This window comes from Pseudophryne corroboree, chromosome 5 (assembly GCF_028390025.1).
Source record: "Pseudophryne corroboree isolate aPseCor3 chromosome 5, aPseCor3.hap2, whole genome shotgun sequence".
Lineage (NCBI taxonomy): Eukaryota > Metazoa > Chordata > Amphibia > Anura > Myobatrachidae > Pseudophryne > Pseudophryne corroboree.
The window spans coordinates 412817345-412825085 of NC_086448.1; positions in this window are offsets into that span (position 1 = coordinate 412817345).

Below are 7741 nucleotides of genomic sequence, written 5' to 3' on the forward strand. Positions count from 1 at the left end.
CGACGTTCCAGGTCGCTACTTTAAGAGTAGCCATAAATCCGTCTTATATTGTGAAAGACAGACAGACAATATATAAAACAGTGTAATAATAATATAAATTTGTGAACAGAAAAGTAAGGAAATACTGGGGGGAACCTGAGGAAGGGGAAGGGGGGGGACACAAGACAACCAGACATACCCAGCCACACCAAAACAACACATAAACATATTAACAGAAAGAAAAAAAAACACAGTTTCAGAGAATTCCTTGCTTGGAAAACTCTGAATTCTCTCTTCAAGAGACTCCACTGCAGGCAAGGAAGGCCTTGCACTATGCAGCATGGAGGTACTCACTCCTAGCCACCACCACCTATCATAATCAAAAAAGGGAGTACTGGTTACCCAAACATAAATATATGACCACGGGAAAGGAGAGAACAGTACGGAGACTGCCCCTGTCTGAAGACATGTCCAGAGTCAGACAAGGTGTACATGACTACAAGACCACATCCAAAACATTAGGGAAAAATAAAATGACAAGGGCGCTGCAGAAACGAACAGCTATCACGTGTAAATTGGATAATTACACATTATCCATGAAATTCCTGGGTCAACATAGTCAGTCAGCCTCATTCTCGGAACAATTTGCTTTGGAGATATATGCCTCTGCATCCTCAGGAACTGTGAAATCTTTAAATGAGGCACCTTCAAATACCTGCAATCTCACTGGGTATAGCAAGGCGAAATTACGCCCCGCTTGGGCCAGTTTAGAACAGGTAGGGGGAAAAGCTTTACGCAACCTGGTAAGCTAAGGGGAATAGTCTTGGAACACTAAGAGACGAGATTCTTCCCAAATGAGATCCTTCTTCTTGCATGATGCAGACCACAGGGCTTCTTTGTGTAAGAAGTTGAGGCATCGAAACAGGACCGGTCTGGGTCTAGCAGAGGCAGAGGAAGACATACGCGCAGGACCCGTCCTGTGGGCCCTTTCCACAACTAAATCGGAACAAATGTCAGGTATCCCCAATAAATCAGGCAGGGTATTATGCAGAAAGTCATACAACGTGGGTCCTTTGATGGCTTCGGGAAGGCCAATAAGACGGAGGTTGTTTCGCAACGATCTGTTCTCGAGATCGTCCAACTTCGCCCTCACCATTGCATCAGAATCATGTAACTTGATCATTCCCTCCTTCATGTCAGCTATAGCTTGGAAATTTTCCCCAGCAGTGTGTTCAACATGAGAGATACATTTAGCAAGTTGTTTACACTGACTCTTTATATCAGTAACTGCTTGCTGCAAAGCAGCAGCATGTGTTTGTGCTTGTTCCTGGAGCAGGGGCTGCACTGTCTTTCACACTGCTTTAACTATATCTTGGTAGGACATAGGAAGGTCAGGGGGCTGCTCAGCGTTGGGAGGATGTTTACCTGACCTTTTTGAAGCAGGTCCGTCAGCCTGTGGTCCAGAGGCAGGGTCCCCGGCATCAGGCTGAGTGGCAGGTGCCATTTTGGATGTGGACCCACGATCAGGATCAGGCCGTGAACGGGCTGATTTCCTCAGCATCCCGGCCAGGAAGCGATCCATACACAGGGGGGGCAACCTGAGGCAGGTATGGGGTGGGGTAAGGGGGTGTTTAGACGCCTGGAAACGGTGTGTAGCAGGGTAGATAGGTGACTGGCACTGGAGCTGGCTCAGGGAGCTGCTACTCCATGCAGCACCAAACAGGAAGTCCGCAAAGAGCTGTTGTTGAGAAAATTGTCAGCTTAAGCAGCACATGACTGTCACGAACCGGTCTCTTATCTTTGCGGGTTCTGGGGTACATCCGTTGCCAGTGCGGTTGCTCGCGGTGCTGTGCGCCCGTGTGGGTACGCGGCGTGATCGGTGGCACAGGTAATGCAGAATCTGGGAACTGTGAGTGCGGGGACCAAATGGCCTAAGGCACTGCGGTGTGTCTGCTGTATAGGAGGTGGCCATGTTGGAGACCAAATAGGTAATACAGAGCACTTGTGAAAACACCTGTGGGCAGGTGTAAGCCAATCCCGTGCTTGTGCTGCCTTTAAGTAGGCTGGGATTATGTTACTCTGGGCCAGTGCTTTGTTGTATCAATGCTGTGCTCTAGCTCTGAGCTCTCTCCGTGCATTCCTGTGTGATTCCCGTGGTCCAGATATCGCCTCCGTTCCCAGAGGTCCGTCTGCAGCCTTCACTGCTAAAAGATCCACCAGCTCCCCGCTGTGCTGTCAGTTAATTGCACACCTTCTGGAAATTGTTGGATTCCCAGAGTCTTGCATGAGGTTACCTTGTCTGCCTACCATACAAAGTTTGGAGGATTCCATTACCCTCAGCTGTTCGTTTGTTCAACTCTGCATTTAACCCATTCATCACCTTGTCATCTACTACAGTTTCACAGTGATCTCCGGAACCCGCAAGTAACCCTATTCAGTACTTTATATTTGCTATGTTGTCATAACAAGGATAATTCTTCACAGTCTCTCAGTTAACTCTCAAAACTCCATTGCAAATCCTTACAGTTATTTCTTCATGTCTGCATTATCCAGTTAATCACATTCTGCAGTTCAGCATCAAAGCTTGTTTATATTTGGACAATTCAACATTTATTCATCAGCTTGTTTTATATACAGTACCATGAACATTTCTTTTATTTGTCTTTGAGATTTATCCTGCATATTATTTCTGCCATTCCTGCAATACTTCAGTATAATATGATGATTAACAACTTGTCATTTAACTCTTTACTGGAATTGTTAATTTCAATAAATATATGAAACGGAACTTTCTTCGTCCTCCCTGCTTTCTTCATACCCCAGCACCTACACCTGTGGTTGGTCCCGGGTTAATGGATTCACAAAAACACCCGGACCTGACAGTAAGCACTGGCCACATGGATCCGTCAAGTGACCAATTCGCTGGAGGCGGTGCTACGTCAGATATCCTTTCCCGTCTGGAAAACCAGGAGTCTATACAGACACAAATAGTGCAGTTTATGCAAACTATGGCAGACCGTTTAGAGACTCTTTATACGGCTATTAAAACGTCTCAAATCCAGATTCCAACTCCGGTTGTCCCAGTTACCACTACAGCTTCTCCTGTGACGCTGCCTACGTCCCGCTTGCAGTTACCCTCTCCGAGTAAGTTTGACGGAACTCCAAATCTTTGCAGAGGATTCCTGAATCAATGCGAGATCCAGTTCGAACTGTTGTCCGCCAGTTTCCCATCAGCTCGTTCTAAGGTTGCATATATTATTGCCCTCCTCTCCGGTCAGGCTTTGGAGTGGGCATCACCATTATGGGAAAGAGGTGATCCTATCCTCTCTGATTACAAGGAGTTCGTATCATCCTTCCGGAGAATCTTTGACGAACCAGGCAGAACCACCTCAGCATCTTTGGAGATTCTCCGTCTACGTCAAGGTTTACGTCCTGTCAGTCAATATATTATTCAGTTTCGCACGTTGTCTTCAGAGTTAAATTGGAATGAGGAGGCCTTGATCGCCGCGTTTTGGAATGGACTTTCAGAGAAAATCAAGGATGATTTAACCATCCGGGATGTGCCTACTAAACTGGATGAATTGTTTTCTCTCTGTAACAAACTTGACCTACGCTACAGAGAGCGATGTTTAGAGAAATCCAGGACAGAGCGATCCAGTCCACGTTATCATCCTAGGCCTCGACAAGATTCTTCATCACAGTCGCCGGTAACAACAGAAGAACCTATGCAGATTGGGCGCTCTCGCCTCACAGAGGAAGAACGACTTCGTCGTCGACAGGGTAACCTCTGCATGTACTGCGGGTCCTCCGAACATTTAGTTAAATCCTGCAAACTCCGGCCTGGGAGACTCTCGCTCCTAGCTTATCCAAGGGAGGTTAAGCTAGGAGTTACTTTAGAATCACGTTCTGGGAAAGAGCCGACCTTGTCTATTCAATTAAAAGTTCCAAGTTCTACAGTGAAAGTTTCAGCCCTCCTAGATTCCGGGGCAGCCGAGAACTTCATCTCCTCAGCCTTTATCATACGGTCTAAAGTTCAAACCATGCCTCTGGAAGCAGCAGTTGCTGTTACAGCAGTGGATGGAAGTCGAATTCCAGATGGTATAATTACTCATCGAACCGTATGTCTCAAGATGAAAGTTGGTGTGCTCCATTCCGAATACCTCTCCCTCTACGTGATTCCCAAAGCCTCTCAAGATGTGATACTTGGTTTACCTTGGCTGCAGAAACATAATCCTCAACTTAATTGGCAAACCATGGAAGTCCTTTCGTGGGGTAAATCTTGTACCAAGGACTGTTTAGCCTCAATTGTACCTCTCCGGTCAATTAGCCTTCCCGACCTACCTCCGGTGTATCAATCCTTTGCGGATGTTTTCAGTAAACAAGCAGCAGACTCTCAACCTCCTCATCGCGAATGGGACTGCCCAATCGTCCTGGTTCCGGGTAAAACACCTCCTAGGGGACGAATTTATCCGCTATCCATCCCAGAGACGCAAGCTATGTCTGATTATATACAGGAAAATCTAACCAAAGGATTTATCAGACCATCTTCTTCACCTGCAGGAGCCGGATTCTTCTTCGTTAAGAAGAAGGACGGTGGGTTACGACCATGCATAGATTACCGTGGACTCAATGAGATCACTGTGAAAAACAAGTACCCATTACCCTTAATTCCAGAATTATTTGACCGGGTAAAGGGAGCTACTGTGTTTACAAAATTGGATCTCCGAGGGGCCTACAATTTAATCCGCATCCGGGCAGGGGACGAGTGGAAGACTGCTTTTAATACCCGGGATGGGCATTACGAATACCTTGTAATGCCTTTTGGTCTTTGTAATGCACCTGCAGTTTTTCAAAGCTATGTGAATGAACTTTTTCGTGATCTTCTCTACAAGTGTCTAGTAGTGTACTTGGATGATATCCTAATATTCTCTACGGATCTAAAGTCTCACCGTCACCAAGTTAAAGAGGTACTGACACGTCTGAGGAAAAATCAACTCTATTGTAAGTTAGAGAAGTGCACTTTTGAAGTATCTTCCATACCGTTCCTTGGTTACATCATTTCTGGATCAGAGCTATGTATGGATCCCGGTAAGGTACAAGCTATCCGAGATTGGTCCACTCCTACAACTCTCAAGGGGATTCAGCGATTTCTTGGCTTTGCTAATTTCTATAGGAGATTCATTAAGAATTATTCTTCGTTAGCTGCTCCCATCACAGCCCTAACTCGCAAGGGAGCAAATCCTACAAACTGGTCTTCTGAAGCAATCAAAGCCTTCTCTGATTTAAAGCAAGCCTTTGGGTCAGCCCCCATTCTTCGACAGCCTGATTTGAATCGTCCCTTTCTACTAGAGGTGGATGCATCTACAGAAGCAGTAGGAGCTGTGTTATCACAAGTCTTTGAAGATAAAAAGGTCCATCCCTGCGGATATTTCTCCCGTAAGTTCCTCCCGGCAGAATGTAATTATGCAATCGGTGAGCAAGAGTTACTTGCCATCAAGTTGGCATTTGAGGAGTGGAGATACCTTCTAGAAGGAGCACAACATCGCATTACAGTTTATACTGATCATAAGAATCTTCTGTATCTGCAGTCAGCTCAGTGTTTGAATCCACGACAAGCTCGATGGGCGCTTTTCTTCACACGATTTGATTTCAAGCTCACCTATCGTCCAGGGTCTCAGAACAAAAAGGCAGATGCCCTTTCCCGGTCCTTTGCTTCTTCTGAATTAAATGATGCTACCACGTATCAAGCCATTGTGAATCCTACGTCCTTTTTAATGACTCGAACCTCTCCAGTTCCTCCGCCTGGCAAGACCTTTGTCGCCACAAGTCTTCGAAAACGGCTGCTTACCTGGGCTCATTCCTCTTCCTTCATGGGTCATCCTGGGGTTCTAAAGACTCTCAAATTTATTCAACAGTCTTATTGGTGGCCACGTCTCAAAGCCGATGTCCAAGAGTTTATAGCAGCATGTCCTAAATGTGCCCAACATAAGAGTCCAAGAAGTTCTCCACCAGGTTTATTACATCCACTATCCATACCCAAACAACCATGGACTCATATCTCAATGGATTTCGAGACCGATATACCTCCATCAAAAGGGCGAAATACCATTTGGGTGATAGTGGATCGATTTTCAAAAATGGCACATTTCATTCCATTAACTGGGTTACCATCAGCCCCTTTACTAGCCAGATTGTTCATCTCTGAAATCTACAAGTTGCATGGCCTTCCTCGAGAGATTATCTCTGATCGGGGAACACAGTTTGTGGCCAAGTTTTGGAGGTCGCTTTGTTCATCTTTAAATGTCAAGTTGAATTTTTCTTCTGCATATCTTCCTCAGACAGATGGACAAACTGAGAGAGTCAACCAAGACCTTGAAACATTTCTCCGGCTATATATATAGTCCTCACAGGATGACTGGGTTGACTACCTTCCATTGGCAGAATTTGCTCATAATAATCTCTTCCATTCATCTTCAGAATCTACGCCCTTTTATATTAACTTCGGCTTTCATCCTCGTGTACCAGAGTTCCATCCATTGCCAGCCCTAGAGGTTCCAGCAGCAGATCAAGAACTTCAACGTCTATCCAGAATCTGGAGTTGTGTGCGTAAGTCGTTGGTCAAAACTTCCGCTCGTTATAAATCTTTTGCAGATAGAAAACGTAAAGCTGTACCGAATTACAAAGTGGGAGACCAAGTTTGGATTTCTACGCGCAATCTCAGGTTCAAAGTTCCTTCTAAGAAATTTGCTCCCAAGTTTATTGGTCCATTTCCCATTTTAAAGGTACTCAACCCTGTGTCATACAAAGTCAAGTTGCCACCGTCTTTGAGAATTCCTAACGCCTTTCATACATCTTTACTGAAGCCTTTGATTCTCAATAAGTTCCGTACTACCCAGTCCAAATCTCCTAAAGTTCACTCTTTGCAGAATGAGGAATTTGAAGTTAAAGAGATTGTGGACTCACGTTCCCGATATGGACGTTTACAGTTTTTGGTCGACTGGAAGGGTTACGGTCCGGAGGAGAGATCCTGGGTTTTCTCTGAAGATGTTCATGCTCCAAGACTGGTACAGAAATACTTCTCCAAAAATCCTGACAAGGTTCAAAGGTGTTCGGAGACCACCCGTAGAAGAGGGGGTACTGTCACGAACCGGTCTCTTATCTTTGCGGGTTCTGGGGTTCATCCATTGCCAGTGCGGTTGCTCGCGGTGCTGTGCGCCCGTGTGGGGACGCGGCGTGATCGGTGGCACAGGTAATGCAGAATCTGGGAACTGTGAGTGCGGGGACCAAATGGCCTAAGGCACTGCGGTGTGTCTGCTGTATAGGAGGTGGCCATGTTGGAGACCAAATAGGTAATACAGAGCACTTGTGAAAACACCTGTGGGCAGGTGTAAACCAATCCCGTGCTTGTGCTGCCTTTAAGTAGGCTGGGATTATGTTACTCTGGGCCAGTGCTTTGTTGTATCAACGCTGTGCTCTAGCTCTGAGCTCTCTCCGTGCATTCCTGTGTGATTCCCGTGGTCCAGATATCGCCTCCGTTCCCAGAGGTCCGTCTGCAGCCTTCACTGCTAAAAGATCCACCAGCTCCCCGCTGTGCTGTCAGTTAATTGCACACCTTCTGGAAATTGTTGGATTCCCAGAGTCTTGCATGAGGTTACCTTGTCTGCCTACCATACAAAGTTTGGAGGATTCCATTACCCTCAGCTGTTCGTTTGTTCAACTCTGCATTTAACCCATTCATCACCTTGTCATCTACTACAGTTTC